Here is an 18843-nt window from a genome sequence, read left to right as displayed (position 1 = left end):
AGCACGCCTGCGTTCGGATCTCCACTCCCCGTTTTCAAGCACCTTCCCCTGTTACCACCCACATACGCCTCTTTCTGTCACTCAAATTATCAGGCATTCGCTATTTTGCGAGCACATGAATTTCGACCGCACTGACTGGTTCGCGCATGCGTATAACGATCCGTACGCATGCGCAGTTGGGCAAACATCGCTCGGAGCGAACGAGCGGCCGCTTACGAGCGGCTCTGAATCAGGCCCTAAGTTTTTATTATCTATGTTTCTCACTTTCACTTTGTTTTACATGTATGTTTTTGGCACTAGCTAGCGCTGTTTAGATCGATGGCAGAGCTACTTGTGTTTTTGTATTATGTCATTGTATTTATTTTGTTTATTACTGTGTCTGCATCACCGTCCCGACGGGGGATGACGTCACTTCCGGTTCGCGGGTGCCGCGACCGGATGTGAGGGGTCCGTTTGCCGGAGGTGGGCAGACCATATGGTTTAATCAAGCACAGTCACAGGTATTTAAGGTCTGTTATATTGCATGTTGTTTATCTGTGTGTTCCTGAAGACGGGTTCTCCGTATCCTGAAACGTTGAAGTAAAACACGTTGTTTCACCCCAGTGTAAAGTCTCCTGAGTGCCGCTTTGTTTGCTGTGGATTGGATAGAGGGGAGTGATCTCCGCCTCATTGAGGGCACCTGGAGCAAGGTATTTGCCCAGCTTGGGGCTTATGGAGTGCCGGGACTTTCTCATGAAAATATATTGGTGACTGGAGTCATTCTGCGAGGCTGTGGTTACGAGCCAAGGCACCCGAATTAAGTATACCTGTATTTCCTGCTGTTGCTGCTTTTCTCTGGAATTCATACATCATATTTTTATATTTTTTACAATCTTTTATTTATTTATTTTTAGTATAGATATATATATATATATATATATATATATATATATATATATATGGATATATATATATATATTGAAATACCCATTGTCTGCACAGTGAACTTTTTTCTTGCTAATTTTTTGCACCTGGATAATAGCACTTTGAATATTACACAAGCACATTTGCACTTTATTACGATGGCTGCTAAGGTCCTGGAGGATATGGATGATGCCGCAAGTATGCTGATGTGTGATCATTATGAGACTTTTAGTTTCTCAGATATTGAAGCTGATCAAATTTTGCTTAAGGAACCTATGTTTGACACAAGTTTGGATACATCTAATGAGGAATTATTCAGGGAACTATTCAAACTCCATAAAAGACAAATAGACTTTTTATATCATGGAAGGACTCTGTCTGACTATTTTAGGCATAAGCAGATACCCCGGGGGTTTAGAGTCCACAACGTTCCTACGATAGGACGGTACAGCATTCCCTTCTGTAAGAAGTGGATTGCTGTACTTAATAAATGTTCAATGGATTTAATCCTGTTGGTCATTGAAGAATCCACACGTGAATTAAATGATACTAAAGCCAAACTTGATAAATTTGAGGAGGAATTTTTAGATAAATTGAAGGAAGACTCCTCTGTTAAGTGGCTGGAAAAATTAAATAGCCAGGTGGAAACTTATAAAAGCGATTTACTTAAATACAAAAGAGAAAAACTTAAAAAAGTCCAACAAGACTATATGCACCACCGAGTATACCCTTGGCTTAATAATACCGCTAATACCCATAAAAACCAAGGGAAAACTCAGTTTTTTAGAAGACGGAAAGAACAAGGGGGGTATTCTAGTACATCGGCTAGTGATGCCAACGACTTTGCTAGCCATCCCTTTAATACATCTGGTAGGGAGCTCCCTTTAGGGGTCAGCACCCGGGCAGGAGCTATTGCCCGGGGACAAAACCCACGAGGAGGGAAGGGCAATCCACGAGGCAGGCAAGGAGCCAGACTACGAAGGAACAAGAGGGATTAATTTTCAATCTTTCTTCTAAGGAACTATCGGTAGCTGAGAGATCTGTGTTGAGTAAGGGCCTTACGTTTATCCCCACATGCCCTCCAGACAAGTTCCAGTGGAAAATAGATAACTATCGATTATATCGGTCTCTAAAATTAAAAGAGTTTTTTGGTAAAAATCCTTCGGTATCCACCCAGTCTCAAATTCCCCCTCAAGTATTGAAAATGGTACAAAGATCTAAATTTGATCCTCCATCAAATAACCCTTCCATTAAAGCATTTTGCCGGATTCAGCGATGGAAGTAAAACAAGAACGGATACATCAGAATGTGAGCGGGGTCGGCAGTGTAGGGACTGGTCCGGCCCGAAATCCAGGGACCGCTGGACCAACAGGCGTCGGCGGTTCGGGCAGCGCGGTGCGGCGGCGGGAGACGTGGCTGGACGAGCTTGCATCTGAAAAGATTCAAGCTCGTCCAACCACCAGCGCGGATTTTGAATTTGGCGCCGCCGGAGAGCCAGTAATGGCTCGCGGGCGGACAGCCAATCCGAATCTGGCATGGCGAGCCAATTGCGGCTCGCCACGTCATGGCTCCGCCCCCTCGCGGCTCCATATATTAGGCGCCGCTGAGCGGGGCGAGTCAGTCCGTCGGCGGAGAGCAAGCCAAGAAGATCGTCCGCGGAGAAGAAGAGTTCCAGAGGCGCCGGAAAACGCCGGAAGACGTCGTGCTCAACTCCTGAAGACGGAAGCGCTGCTGCTGGAGCCGGAAGACGGCGGCGGGCGGCGGTCAGCGGAGCCGAAGCTGAGGACCGGAGAGCTCTGCAGTGGAGGGAAGTTAAAGAGCTTATCGAAGTTCCCCACTGCAGGCTCTCCCAACGGACAGGGTAGGCGGCCGTGGGCCACCTTTACTTACCTTTAAAATCCAGTAAACTATTTGTTGTCGGGCTTAAGGCCCGTGGGAATAATCAGGCACTAGGCCTGTGGTCACGTAGGAGGGGCACAAGGCCCCGGGGATAGCAGGGGGCATTAGGCCCGGTTTGAGGAGTTGTGCTTCATTGCACAACCCTAGGGTAGCCCCGCATATAAAGTGATCTGGGTATTAGGCCCAGGTCACTGCACCACCCTCAGGTAGCCCCGCCTATAAAGTGATCTGGGTATTAGGCCCAGGTCACTGCACTACCCTCAGGTAGCCCAGCGTGTAAAGTGATCTGGGCATTAGGCCCAGGTCACTGCACTACCTTCAGGTAGCCCTGCGTATAAAGTGATCTGGGCATTAGGCCCAGGTCACTGCACGACCCTCAGGCAGCCTCGCATATAAAGTGGGCTGGGCATTAGGCCCAGTTCACTGCACGACCCTCAGAGGCGGCCCAGCATATAAGGTGGTCTGGGGCATTAGGCCCGGTTCACTAAAAGACCACCAGATTCACCAGAGGTGGCCCAGCTTCAGAGTGATCTGGGCGTTAGGCCTAGATCCCTAGGGATCGGCCGAAGGAAGGTGGGTCTAAAGTGCAAGTGAAAATGGTACAAAGATCGAAATTTGATCCTCCGTCAAATAACCCTTCCATTAAAGCGTTTTGCCGGATGTTGGATTCAGCGATGGAAGTAAAACAAGAACGGATACATCTGAATTTAACATACGAGGAAAGAGAAGCCCTTAAAGCATTGAGTAAATGTGAAGATATTATTATACGCTCTGCAGATAAGGGTGGTTCGATAGTGGTATGGGATACTATTTACTTAAACAGAATGTTTAAGACTTTTGTCCGATACCACTACGTATTGCATATTGGACTCGGATCCTACTTTTGTATATAAAAATATCTTGGATGAGATGCTTGAATCAGCGGCTATGGCTGGACTATTGTCCAGAGAAATATTGGCTAAATTGGTGGTGGAGTATCCAGTGGTCTCTGTGTTCTACGTGATTCCCAAGATCCATAAAGACACACAGAGGCCCCCTGGCAGGCCCATTGTGTCTGCCAGGGGTTCTCTCTGTGAACCTATCGCTGTCTATTTAGATGCGTATTTACAAAAATGTGTACAAAATACAAGCACGCATCTTAGAGATTCTAGTGCTCTTTTGAAAAAATTGCTGGTCTTGGGTCCTGTACCTGATAACATGTTGCTTATTACACTTGATGTCACAAGCTTGTACACCTGCATTCCACAGCTTGCGGGTGTGCAAGCTGTTAAGAGATTGATATTAGGAAATCCGAAATATGAGGGCCCTGACATAGAGTTGTTCTTATCGCTATTACAATTCACATTAGAGCACAATTATTTTTTATTTGATGGGCATTTTTACAATCAATGCACGGGATGTGCAATGGGTTCTGCTGTAGCCCCCTCCCTGGCGAACTCATTCATGTGGGAGGTAGAGTGTGATCTATTTTTTGGCAGGACAGAGATCTCAGAGAACATTCTATTATACTACAGGTATATAGATGATCTGATTTTGTTTTGGACAGGTTCGGAACAGAGCTATGACGATCTCATAGAGATACATAATAACTCTTCCAGTCCAGTGAAGTTTTTAATTGCAATATTGGAGGAGGAAGGGTCAAAAGATGAAGATGTTCTAAATGGATGATTGGTCGTAATGTTTGTAGTAACAGAGGGATTATTATCAAAATATTCTTTAAGCCGCAAATTTCTATTGTGTTTCCACAAATCCTTTTTCCAGTTGAAGCTGTTGAATTTGTGATAAGGCACAAAAGATAACCCCTTATTTAACACTTTTTCTTCAATAGCTGTTAAGGTATAGGATGAAAGGTTCACCACTAGACTCTGCGTTTGTACACACGCTTGCCTCTGCCTTTGCCTTTGGCCACCTCGCCTTGTCCGCGCTCTGAACCTCCCACGCCGTGTGCGCGGGTAGTTACCCCTAAAGGGGGTTTCGTTTTAGATGGACCCAGAGTGCAGTCACTTTCACTTGTTGTCTGACTGTTGTTAATAGAAGAGTTTTCTGATGAAACATAAGTGTCATAATTTTTTGTATATCTAAAAGATCTGGGTTTATTTAATGGTTGTCTGCCAGTAGCCCACGCATACACCATCTGTTCTTGATAGTCCTATGTCTTAATAGTTTGGGAATGTCGCATGCTTATAGCCCAATTGTATTGTGTGATTTCATGTTATGTGGGACTGGTTTCCTTCCCTCATTATAATGACCAGTGGGATTAGGTCCTACTGGTTCTTATATGTTGCAGTCGCCACTATGTAAGTTGCTGTATGCTATATCAATAGATTATTCAGGGGGAGTGTTAGTTAAGGCTGCATCCCTAGTTCCTTTAGATGTTTAGTCTAAAAATAACCTCTATTACCTAGTGCAGATTGATATTGCTAAAGTAATTCAATATTGAGCATCTCTTTAAACATCTTGGGTACATTTATGTCCCTGTAAGTCTGTTCATATGCCAATATACATGATAATATTGTTTGCTATTACAGGCATTATGCAATTCATTGCCATAACATTTGCTAGACCTATGTTTGGATGTAGTGTCCATATTACGATGTTTTGTAAGCTGATGCTTAATTGAGTGTATATATGTTGTTCCTCTTTGTTTTTATTGTCACCATGGTGATGGTTCTTTGCACGTTCTTGCTGTGCAGCGTGCGGTCACCTGACCCGACGGACGACGTGTGACGTCATCGCGCATGGCGCCGGAGGGGAAGGATGCCCGCCCGCTTGCAGTCACATTCAGGGGTGATCACAACTATTTAAGGTGAGTGAATTTTGTATACTGATGGCTTGACGAAAAAGTTTCAATAAATCTGAAACGTTGCTTAAAGTTTGTGCTGATGTGAAGTCCGTGGAGTGCTGCCCCAAGTACTACGTTGTTGAATTTGTGACCTGCCTCTGCCTGTCATAACGGAGCTTGCACCCCGGCTGCTGCACCATCTGCTAGGAGTGCCGGTCCACGTGTTATCTATACTTTACATGATCTGGTGAGATTATGGGACAAGGCACCCTTTATTAACTTCTCTCGAATGTCAATGCTTGGATGTGTTGTTATACACAATTTACTAACACTCAGTACTACCTATGGTTGAAAACACTACAATTGTTTCAAAAAAAATACTGGACTTTTGGCTTTAAGGACTTGTGTTATCTATTTGGACATACAGCAGCTTCTTTCTAAAAATGACTATATATTTGAAACATGTTTGGGATTATTGAACTTGATTAGTGATCATATCCTTTTTGTTGAGAGACTGACATCCTTTCCCCGTGTCTTGTGAAGATAGTTGATTTTTTCTTACTTTATTTAATATTAAGGGGTGTTCTGCCGTTCCTATCCATGTCCCAAAGTAATGCCAGCCATGATGTGGGGGGCTTCTCCCCTATTATTTTACCACTGGGTGAGATTTTGAGTTTCTCAGACTCAGACGCTGATCTACTATTGATTAAGGAGACTTTCAAAGATGCAGCAGGTGTTGATACACCAGAGGATGCTTATCATGCACTCCTTAAACTCAAAAGACGAGAGCTGGATTTCCACTTACATGCCATTACACTTTCGGACTACCATAGGGACCGTAAAATCCCAAGGGGATTCCGTATCAAAAACGTCCCCACGATAGGTCGGGGCAATGTGGAGTTCTGCCGCCGTTGGGTAGCAGTACTCAATAAATGCTCGTTTGACCTTATTTTATTGGTGGTGGAGGAGTCCTCAAGAGAGTTGGCGGAAATCAGAAAGAAAATCTCAGAGATGGAATCATCAGCAAAGTCGATTTTAATCAAAGACACCTCCACTAACTGGCTGGATAAATTAAATATAAATGTTGAAAATTACCGTAAGGAGTTGATCTCCTTTAAGAAGAATAAACTAATGACGGTAAACAGGGACTATCAAGAACAGATGGTGTATGCGTGGGCTACTGGCAGACAACCATTAAATAAACCCAGATCTTTTAGATATAGAAAAAATTATGACACTTATGTTTCATCAGAAAACTCTTCTATTAACAACAGTCAGACAACAAGTGAAAGTGACTGCACTCTGGGTCCATCTAAAACGAAACCCCCTTTAGGGGTAACTACCCGTGCACACGGCGTGGGAGGTTCAGAGCGCGGACAAGGCGAGGTGGCCAAAGGCAGAGGCAAGCGTGTGTACAAACGCAGAGTCTAGTGGTGAACCTTTCATCCTATACCTTAACAGCTATTGAAGAAAAAGTGTTAAATAAGGGGTTATCTTTTGTGCCTTATCACAAATTCAACAGCTTCAACTGGAAAAAGGATTTGTGGAAACACAATAGAAATTTGCGGCTTAAAGAATATTTTGATAATAATCCCTCTGTTACTACAAACATTACGACCAATCATCCATTTAGAACATCTTCATCGTTTGACCCTTCCTCCTCCAATATTGCAATTAAAAACTATACCAGAATTTTGGACCACCAAGTATCCAATGCGGTTTCAAACAACATACGACCACATTTCAATCTTACTAAGGAGGAACATTTTGCGCTTAAAAACTTGAGTAAATGTGATGCCGTGGTGATCCGTGAAGCAGATAAGGGAGGGGCTATTGTCCTACAGGATAAAGCTAAATATAAGTTGGAACTGTATAATCAATTGGGAGATGCTTCTGTCTATAAGAAACTACCTGGTGATCCAACTCCCCAATACAAGGCGGAAATTGATGCAATTCTAAGTAAAGCATTTGAGGAATTAATCATAGACCGCCCCACAATGAATGCCCTATCAATTGACTACCCTTTGGTTCCAATGCTCTACTCTTTACCCAAATTACACAAGGACTTATATAATCCTCCTGGGCGCCCCATAATTTCCGCCAGAAACTCCATCTACTCCATGATTGCTAAATATTTGGACTTTTTTTTACAGCCTATTATACAATCACAGGAGACATTTCTCAAAGACACCACAGATTTTTTGTTAAAATTACAGGGTTTGTCTAACTTACCTGAAAATTACTTACTGTGCTGTATTGATGTAGTTAGTCTGTACACCAATATCCCACACAGACAGGGGTTAGATGCTGTTTATGCGCTATTGCTGGACAACAATAATTATAAGGGCCCAGACTTGTCATTTTTTCTTTGTCTATTGGAAAAAACACTAACACGCAATTTCTTTTTCTTTGATGGCGCATTTTATTTGCAACTACAGGGATGTGCCATGGGCTCAAATGTGGCACCTGCATTTGCGAACTCTTATATGTTTCAGATTGAACGGAGGTTATTTTTGCTAAATAAATTATTTTCAGAAAAAATGCTGTTCTACACCCACTACATTGACGACATTTTTGTCTTATGAGCGGGTGATAAGGAACAATTCCAAAATGCCATGCTTACTATCAATCAGATGGATGACACAATTAAATTTACGTTTAACTGTGACTATACATCAATAAACTATTTGGATGTGAACATCCGTAGAGATGCTCTTGGCTTAAATACCAGTCTCTTTACGAAAGTTTCTGATAGAAACACTCTATTGCATGCCAGTATTTACCATCCCCCAGCTATGAAAAGAGGTCTACCCTTTTCACAATTCCTCCTCATTAGACGTATAGCTAGTAATGAAGATGATGCTAAATTACAAATGGAACGCATGTCCGATAAATTTTTAGCAAGAGGCTATCAATATAGGGATTTGGAATTAGCAAAATCCAGGGCTTTAAGTATAACGCGTGAGGAGAGTTTGAAAAAGAAGGATAAGATTAGACAAGATATCTTTCCGTTTGCCACTGATTATACAAATGTGAGCAAGCTTGTAAAAAAGACTTCAAAAAAATTTTGGCCACTTATCCAGAGTGATAAGAATATTCCCTCTCTTAAGAATTCTCGTCTGTTACCTTGTCTCAAAAGAGGCAAAAATTTGAGGGACTACTTAGTTAAAAATGATGTCACTGACAACCCACTAAATCCACAACATTTTTTATCTAAAAAACCTGGTTCATATCGTTGTATAGGCTGTATGACGTGCCGTTACCTAGAGGTGGGAAATTTTTTCACTCATCCAAACTTGGGAACCAAGATTCCAATTAAGTATGTCCTTACATGTTCCAGTAGTTATGTCGTATATTTTATCAAATGCCCTTGTGGCCTCGCCTATGTGGGCAAGACGATCTGCCCCTTTAAGGAATGAGCAGCCCAACATAGGTCTTCTATCAGACTCGCGTTGGAGGGCAGAGCCATCGACCAACCGGTCGCAAGACACTTTGCCACCGCGAGACACAATTTGGCATCCCTCAAATATAAACTTATAGACCATGTGCCACCATCTTTCAGGGGGGGAGATAGGGCCAAAAGACTCCTTTGCCTTGAATCTTATTGGATTCATCATTTAAATACGGTAGCCCCTGGGGGTTTAAATGAACAACTAAACCTGACATGTTTTCTTTGATTTATTGTCTAATTTTTTATCACACTTTCTCTGATGAGGAACTATCTTAGGAGGTTGGTGGGTTTGCCTGATTTCTAACACCAATGTCTTAATAGTTTGGGAATGTCGCATGCTTATAGCCCAATTGTATTGTGTGATTTCATGTTATGTGGGACTGGTTTCCTTCCCTCATTATAATGACCAGTGGGATTAGGTCCTACTGGTTCTTATATGTTGCAGTCGCCACTATGTAAGTTGCTGTATGCTATATCAATAGATTATTCAGGGGGAGTGTTAGTTAAGGCTGCATCCCTAGTTCCTTTAGATGTTTAGTCTAAAAATAACCTCTATTACCTAGTGCAGATTGATATTGCTAAAGTAATTCAATATTGAGCATCTCTTTAAACATCTTGGGTACATTTATGTCCCTGTAAGTCTGTTCATATGCCAATATACATGATAATATTGTTTGCTATTACAGGCATTATGCAATTCATTGCCATAACATTTGCTAGACCTATGTTTGGATGTAGTGTCCATATTACGATGTTTTGTAAGCTGATGCTTAATTGAGTGTATATATGTTGTTCCTCTTTGTTTTTATTGTCACCATGGTGATGGTTCTTTGCACGTTCTTGCTGTGCAGCGTGCGGTCACCTGACCCGACGGACGACGTGTGACGTCATCGCGCATGGCGCCGGAGGGGAAGGATGCCCGCCCGCTTGCAGTCACATTCAGGGGTGATCACAACTATTTAAGGTGAGTGAATTTTGTATACTGATGGCTTGACGAAAGATTTTCAATAAATCTGAAACGTTGCTTAAAGTTTGTGCTGATGTGAAGTCCGTGGAGTGCTGCCCCAAGTACTACGTTGTTGAATTTGTGACCTGCCTCTGCCTGTCATAACGGAGCTTGCACCCCGGCTGCTGCACCATCTGCTAGGAGTGCCGGTCCACGTGTTATCTATATATATATATATATATATATATATACTGTATATATATATATATATATATATATATAATAAAATATATCAGAATACACTAACTGAACAATAATCACATAAGATTGTCTAAATTATATAAATCCACAAAAATTAACCGACAAAAAAAAATCATGTGGGTCAATGATTAGGGTGTAGAAACCTCAATAAATATAGAACACAATAACAGCACCTATGTGATGCACTGCTGTGCTGATGTGGATTAGTAAGCTCGAGCTATTTTAAACTGCTAAATAATCACTCAGCACTTAAGGGCCTGATTCAGAGATGTACACAATGCCGATTTTTACACAGATGGAGTTTTCTTTTGCTATTGCGCATGCATATAAGCCGCAGTGCGCACATGCAGCGATTGACACTGGGTGTTCCTATGTATGGGTGAGCTTTGGAACAGTTAGTATATTTTCGCAACTGCAGTCCGTGCGAAATTGCCGCTGAGATCACATTAGCGTCCATCTCTGAATCAGGCTCTATCACCGTTCCAATATTAGCACATTCACATGAACTAAATTGGGTCCACACAATTGTTAAGACCACTGATATTAGTATAGGTTAGTCTTAAAAGTTAATACACCAATGTCAACTAGTGGTGATAAATTATTGTAATGCTAACGAATACCTACTGTTGGTTAGTGAAAGCTGCATGTCGTAAAAAATGAACCATGAGTTATTTGTGCTCTCACCGAATCCTGACTCACAGGTCAGCTGTCCTAGTTATACTCCCAGCTGTTTCACCCTTCAGTGCCCAGAATCAATGCAGGGCAGATTGTGTTCCAGCCTCAGTAGATAAGGCAATACAAATGCTGGCAGCAGCGTGTGTGCTGTGATTTAAGCTGGGTACACACTGATATATATATATATATATATATATATATATCGACCGTTCGTTTGAACAGGCGCTATATCTATAGTGCATCGCCGGGTGTGGACAGCAGATATGTCTTTGAACGACATTCACAGACATATTCGATCTGCTGTGCAGCACAGCAGATGGCCGATACATCTGTATGTGTGACCCGCCGACTGCCCGTACACATGCTGTGGGACTTGGAGGTGATTGACAGCTCAACTGAGTTGGCAATTTAAATGCCCACCCTTTTGAGCTGTCAAGCCCGGCACATCAGGCAGATGAATTGGTAAGTGTATACACAATCGTCAGATAGGTCTGCCAGTCGACCTAGTGTGTATCCAGCCTAAGTGTTGACCCGGCCACAGTATATTAGGAGAATTATTTTGTTGTCCAGATAGATTGTGTGTAAACACTGACTGCGTGATCATGCTAAACGGAGCCACTGGTGAGGTCATGGGTGGGTGAATTCCACAATATCACTGGAGATGCTGTCAGTGTTTACTCTAGCTCCGGCAGTAGGCAGGGCACCAGAGCTAGAGAGGGCACTTCCATGCACGCACCCGAAAAGGGGGCGTGTCTATAATATGTGTCACTTTTTAGTCACTCTTGGGGGCGTGCCCGGCACTTACGGACACCCCAAGTAGCCCCCAAGCGCTGCTGACAGAATAGTTGCCTGGTGCATGCGTCCAGCATCTATTCACCAGTGGTGACTGGGTCACCGCACATTTCCACACCTGTGTAACAGTGCGACCCATGGGTGAAGACGGCACATGCAGGCTGTCTTAGCGGGGTGCTGAACGGTGAGGGCAGGGTGCTTTTTGCCCTCCAGAAGGAGGGTAGGGCGAGAACGCTATGCTGTGTGCTGACTAGCCATGCTGGATGTGTGCATGCTGACAGCATGGTGCCTCTCAGCTGTGAAGCAATGCAGCTGGTGGTGAGGCTTTGAGAACTGAGAGTAGAAACAGCAAAACTCTGGTTCACAGCAGAGGTCCACATGCCGGTCAGACTGAAGTAGGGATGACCATCAGTGTTTTCAAAACTTTGATAAAGACTGGCCAATGTTAACTAGTTTTGCCATTGATGGAAGAGAACCAATGGTTCTCTTCCATTGATAGATGACTGTGAGCCAAATTTTTTTTTTCCTCTTTACAGGACGGGGCTAAGCCACACCCCCTGATGGCAATGAAGCCCTGCACCATCACCATTTTTTATTGGTCCGCGGCCCGGCATTCCCCAGCAGCGGTGGCCATGGAGGGGATAGTTCACCATAGATGGTTTGTGTGCCATCAATGGTAACCACTGATGGACACCCCATGGATAGCCATCCCTAGACTGAAGAATGCTGTTCAACAGACATAACTGGGGGAGTGTCTAGACGCTTTTTTTGGCCAATGGGGAGCCGTACAGGGAAGAAGCTACCTGTATTGATTGGCTGGTGAGATACAGGATTGTCAAAGGTTGGTGAGCCACAGGGTGTCCTACAGCAGTGGCGTAACTTCATCCCAGGTGCCCGGAGGCAAGATAAATGTTGGTGCCTCCCCCCCCAATTTTTTTTAAATGTACCACCCCCCAGCACCTATGCCAGCCCCAGCTGTCGCCGGCCCCTCTATGCATTTCCTTTTATACGATGCCCCCAGGAGTGGTCCCCCTATGCAGTGCCCCCCAGTAGTGGTGCCTCCAGTAGTGAGCCCCCGGTAGTTGCCCCCAATAGTTGCCCACAGTAGTTACCCCCAGTAGTGAGCCCCCTGTAGTGAGCACCCAGTAGTTGCCCCAGTAGTGAGCCCCCTGTAGTGAGCACCCAGTAGTTGCCCCCAGTAATGAGCACCCATTAGTGAGCCCCCTGTAGTGAGCCCCCAGTAGTGAGCCCCCGGTAGTTGCCCACAGTAGTTACCCCCAGATGTGAGCCCCCTGTAGTGAGCACCCAGTAGTTGCCCCCAGTAGTGAGCCCCCTGTAGTGAGCATCCAGTAGTGAGCCCCCAGTAGTGAGCCCCGTAGTGAGCCCCCCCAGCGCGCGCACACACAAAAAAAAACCCAAACAAACACTTACCTTTATCCCCGCTCCAGTGCTGCTGCCGTCCATCTCCGAACGCCGCTCCTCGGCACTATGGGAGTGACGTCATGACGTCACTCCCATAGTGCACTGCGGGACCCGGACAACAGAGCTCACTCCTGAGCTCCAGCCCCGGCGTCCGCTCCTCGGCACTATGGGAGTGATGTCATGACATCACTCCCATAGTGCACTGCGGGACCCGGAAGACGGAGGGAGCTCCGTCCTCTGGCTGCCGCCGGGGGTTTGAATAGGAGCCGGGCACCCGCTGGTAACACACTCAGCGGGTGCCCGGCAAATGGAGGGTGCAGGGGGTGCGACCACACTCCCTGCACCATCCGTAGTTACGCCAGTGGAGGTGGAGCGCCGATCAGCGGCGCTCCACCTCCATGCAGCTCCCGGGGACAGTGGAGCCAGGTGCCCCCTTCAGGGCTGGCGCCCGGCGGCAAATGACTCCATTGTCTCCGGGAGTTCCGCCACTGTCCTACAGGTTCTGCTAATTTTTAAAAACTGGGTCCCTCACTCCCTGTAGTGCGTAAAAACGTACTATAGTGCATATTTTGCAATCACTGATAATGCAGTTTAAGATTACAAATACCACAGAAAAAAAGGGTGTTCCCTCCAGCACACTGCAACAATATCAGCAAAAAATACTTGAACCCTACATGATAATAGAAATTAGTATTAGGTATTAGTTGCATACATTTGCAAATATATGATTAAGCACCGGGCCAACATCAAGGCTCCCTCTATACCAGCGTCCCTAACAACATGCAGGGGTTCATGTCTGAGGTGCAGGGCACCCCAAAAGGACCATCCCCAGGGCATCACATGAAAAAGGGAAAGAAGATGATAGTGAAGTGTAAAGTATAGATGTGTAAAGATAATCAATAAGCATTAATATATATATAATTATATAAACACTTATTGATTATCTTTACACATGACCACGTGGCTGCCTTGCACAATTGTTCCACAGAGGCACCACGACTAAGGGCCTGATTCAGAGCCGCTCGTAAGCGGCCGCTCGTTCGTTCCGAGCGATGCTAGCCCAACTGCGCATGCGTACGGATCGTTATACGCATGCGCTAACCAGTCAGTGCAGCCGAAATTCATGTGCTCGCAAAATAGCGAATGCCTGCTATTTTGAGTGACAGAAAGAGGTGTATGTGGGTGGTAACAAGGGAAGGTGCTTGAAAATGGGGAGTGGAAATCAGAACGCAGGCGTGCTTAAAGGTCAAAACGGGCGTTTTATGGGTGTGCATATTTAAAACAGCAGCGTCATTGACCACGTCACTTGGTTATTTTATAGTCAGAACTGCTCGCAAAATTGTGGAAGCAAACACCAACCCCAAGAATAGCGAGCAGTTCATACCCTTGTCGATGTACTCGATTAATCTAATAAATAGCGGACATGACGTAGGATGCGAGCGGCCAGGGGGCGTATTTTTCCAAAAAACGAACGCAAGTTTTGTTCGCTCGTTCAGACATAGAGGCGTGAACAGACCGCAAACAGCGAACGGTTCATTTGAATAGCCACCCCTTGTTTTAGAACGAACGACCGCAAATAGCGAGTGGCTCTGAATGAGGGCCTAAATGCCCATGATGGCCCTACAGACCGAATAGAATGTGCTGCCACTGTGCTTGGAACAGGGAGATCAGCCTGTGTGTACACCTGAGAGATAATCATGCGTGGCCATCTCGTTTGTGAAAACCATATAATACAAAAAGAGCATCTGATATTCTAACAGAGTTTGTACACTCCACATAGATATGGAGTGCACAAACTACATCCAGGGAGGCTTTGCCTATAGAAAGATCTGGAGCATGAAAAGCTGGAACAACAATTTCTTCATTCACATGAAAACGGGACACTACCTTAGGAAGGTAAACCTCCCTTGTATGAAGAACAGCTTTATCAAGGTGAAAAATCAAAAATGGGGAGCGACAAGATAGTGCTGCCAAATCAGAAACTCTGCGAGCAAAAGAGATAGCGAGGAGAAAAAGTGTCTTTGCTGTCAACCACTTCAAATCCATAGAGACTAGGGGGTAAATTTACTAAAGTGAGAGTTTTTAGAAGTGAGTTTTAGAAGTTATGTTGCCCACAGCAACCAACCAGATTCTATCTATTATCTTCTAGAAGGTGCTAGTTAAATGTTAAGTAGAATCTGATTGGTTGCTATGGAAAACATCACTTCTAAAACTCACTTCTAAAAACTCTCACTTTAGTAAATCTACCCCTAGAGGTTCAAATGGGGGAGCTTGTAGCCCTTTAAGAAACAAAGACAAATCCCACATTGCTACCAGTGGAACAAAAGGAGGCTGAACTCGCAGAACTCCTCAGAAAAAAATTCTAACATCTGGTAATGAAGCAATCTTCTTCTGGAACCAGACTGACACTCTCAAAGTGGCCAGGCGAAGACCACTATCTAACTCCACCTGAAGAAAAGTCAGTACCCTGGAAATCTTGAACACCTTAGGATCATATTTCCTATGGGAACACCATTGACATTGACCAAAAGAATGCCGAAGTCTATAATAGATGCGGACAGAAGCAGGTTTCCGTGCCCTAAGCATTGTTTGAATTACAGAACTGGAAAAACCTTTCACTCTTAGGATGGAAGATTCAAGAGCCACGCTGTCAAAGCCAGACGAGGTAAATCCAGATGTCGGCAGGGACCCTGCATTAACAGATCCTGCCAAAGAGGAAGCAGATACAGACTGCCTACGAACAGATTCTGTATGTCAGTAAACCAATGACGTATCAGTATTACTGTTCCGCCTTCCTGCTTGAATTTTCTGAGAACTCTTGGGAGGAGAGAAATTGGAGAAAAGATACGCCAGCTTGTAGGCCCATCTTACTGGCAGTGCGCCCACGAAGGCCACTGTAGTCACGCTGTCGGACTGGATCTGGACTGGCCTGCCCTGGAGCAGGTCCTGTGCCATGACAAGTGCTTTGTATACTGCTCGCAGTTCCAGAATGTTTATTGGCAGATGACTTTCCTGAATTGTCCATCTTCCCTGAAAGGTGTGATGACCTGTCACTGCCCCCCATCTGCGAAGACTGGTGTCCGCGGTCAGAAGCACCCAATTTGGAATCCAGAAAGGGTGCCCTTTGTCTAGATGGTCCTTTCTCAGCCACCACAGGAGAGAGTGATGAACATCTGGAGTGAGAAGTACCCTCTGGGACCTTATTAGGTGATGCTGTCCGTTCCACCTGGAGAGAATCAATTTTTGCATAGGCCTGGAATGGAACTGAGCATATCCCACCATGTCAAAGGTGGATTCTATTGATCCCAGGACCTGCATCGCTAATAGAATAGATATTCTTCACTTCCGTATTCGCAATGATAGGCCCGCAATCTTGTCCTCTGGCAGAAACACCCTTTGTGCCTGAGAGTCCAAAAACACTCCCAGTACCATCTGCTGTGTTGGAGAAAGTGATGATTTCTTCCAATTGATTATCCAGCCTTGCCTTCGTAGGCAGGCTATGGTCAGTTGAGTATAGTATAGAAAGTATTTTTAGAAATCCGCGCTATGCTGGTTATGGATGTTGTTGTTTGGCTGAGCTGCAGGGAATAATAAGGGTACCCGTCCCTAAATAATCAAGTTATATATATATATAAAGAAACTGAGCCACCGGAGATCGTTATCTCGCTCACCCGGAGGTGACCGCTGCAGAAGGAAGGATAAGTTGTGCAACTGGGGGTATGGGGCGCCGCCCCACTAGGACACAGCCGCCAACACTTACTTGACCATGCACATTACTACCTATGACCTACTTGAGGTCTGTACTGGGCAATACCTCTATAAACACTACATCAGAGTGAAACAAGTACTAGTGGCGTCACAAGGGGGGTGCGGGCCACACCCGGGTTTCACCCATTGAGGGATGACACCAAGGTGCAGATTGACACTCCCCCACAGTGACAAGAGCTGCTCCTGACACTGTGGAAGCCAGCACTGCAACACAAGGCAGTCAGCACCCCCTGCACCCCCCCCAGTAATATTAGGAAGGGGACACGGGGGAATCGTCCCGTGAGGCCATGCCCCTTATCACGAGGCCATGCCCCCTTTTTGCTGGGAGGGACGCCACTGACAAGTACTAGACATATTTTTCTCAATTATTGCATGGCAATTTTTTCTACTTTTTTTCTAATTCTTCCAATTTTTTCCTTTCATTCCTTACAATTTTAATTTATTTAATTGTCTGTATATTTAATGTTTATCTATGTGCATGTATGAGTGTGTGGGGATACAGATGATCCACCACTGCAAATATTGCAATACAGCACTCATTAACCTTGATAACAACACACAATAATCGGGCGCTATATTACTGCCGATTATGACCCATTGTATCTAAATAAACACAAATTTAATAAGAACTGGTATCACACAGTCTCGGTTTATAATCACTACATTACCATTGACAGTGCTGATTTATATGTTGAGTGCAGATCTTTATATATATGGTCAGTTGAAAATGGTTTTGTAAAACAACAGGAGTCTGTACCAATATCGTCCAGATAAGAAAAGGTCGTCCAGATATGGCAGAATTCTGACTACCTGACCCCTGAGATTGGACGTCATGACTGCCATTATTTTGGTAAATACTCAGGGAGCCATAGATATGCCAAAGGGTAAAGCCTGAAATTGGTACTGTTGCTGAAGGACAGCAAACCTTAAAAATTGTTGGTGGGATGGTATAATAGGAACATACAGATATGCATCCAGAATGTCCAGGGAAACAATGTAATTCCCCGGCTCCATTGCCAAAATAATTGACCAAAGAGTTTCCATATGAAATTTCGGTACAATGATAAAGCTGTTGAGGGTTTTTAGATTTAGTATAGGACGATAGGCCTCATTCAGTTTCTAATTGGAATAATAACCCCTTCCCTGTTGCGACACAGGAACCAGGATTATTAAACCCGCCTGCAGCAGGGAGTGAATAGCTTGACAAGGCCTTGACCGCATCTGATGGAGGATTTGTGCAAAAAACTTCTGGGGAGGATGCCTCCTGAAAGTGAGGGCATACCCCTGAGAGACCACTTCGACCCAGGCATCTGTTGTTTGATGCCAATAATCCGCAAACTGAAGAAGATATACATCATCTTTTCTCTGGTAGCATCTGGTAGAGAATCTTCCAATGCCCCCACCCATTCTTCAGCAGCTTTGGCTACCCAGACTCCAGCCATAGCTGGACAGGTAACAGCTCCAGATGATGAAGATATTGCCTTAAGACATGCTTCAATTTTTCTATCTGTGGAATCCTTCAGCGAAGATGCCGACAGAATAGGTAATGTAGCATTTCTGATTAAATGCGTTACATGAGCATCCACAGTAGGAGGTACCTCCCTTAGTACATTCAGAAGCTGGAAAAGGATAAAACGATGTTATTCTTTTATTCACATAAAATCGTTTGTCAGGGTTACCCCATGCCTCATCCATAAGCTCAGTGAGCTGTAAAGATACAGGAAACTCCATTTTAGCCACCTTCCGGTGGTGATTAAACATTGGAGCCTTCTTACTATGAGCTGGTTCATCATCCTGAATATCTAGGACTGATTTAACGGGAGGCAATCGGGAAGCCGACTGCCTAAATACCGGCAGCCGGCTTCCCGACTGTCATATCCCGGCAAGGGTGAAATGTCGGGCATCTAGATGTAGACGCCCGCATTTCCCCGACGCCGGGAGACC

Source organism: Taudactylus pleione, unplaced genomic scaffold (assembly GCF_031769625.1).
Source record: "Taudactylus pleione unplaced genomic scaffold, aTauple2 ptg000536l, whole genome shotgun sequence".
Taxonomy (NCBI): domain Eukaryota; kingdom Metazoa; phylum Chordata; class Amphibia; order Anura; family Myobatrachidae; genus Taudactylus; species Taudactylus pleione.
Note: the sequence above shows the minus strand (reverse complement) of the source record.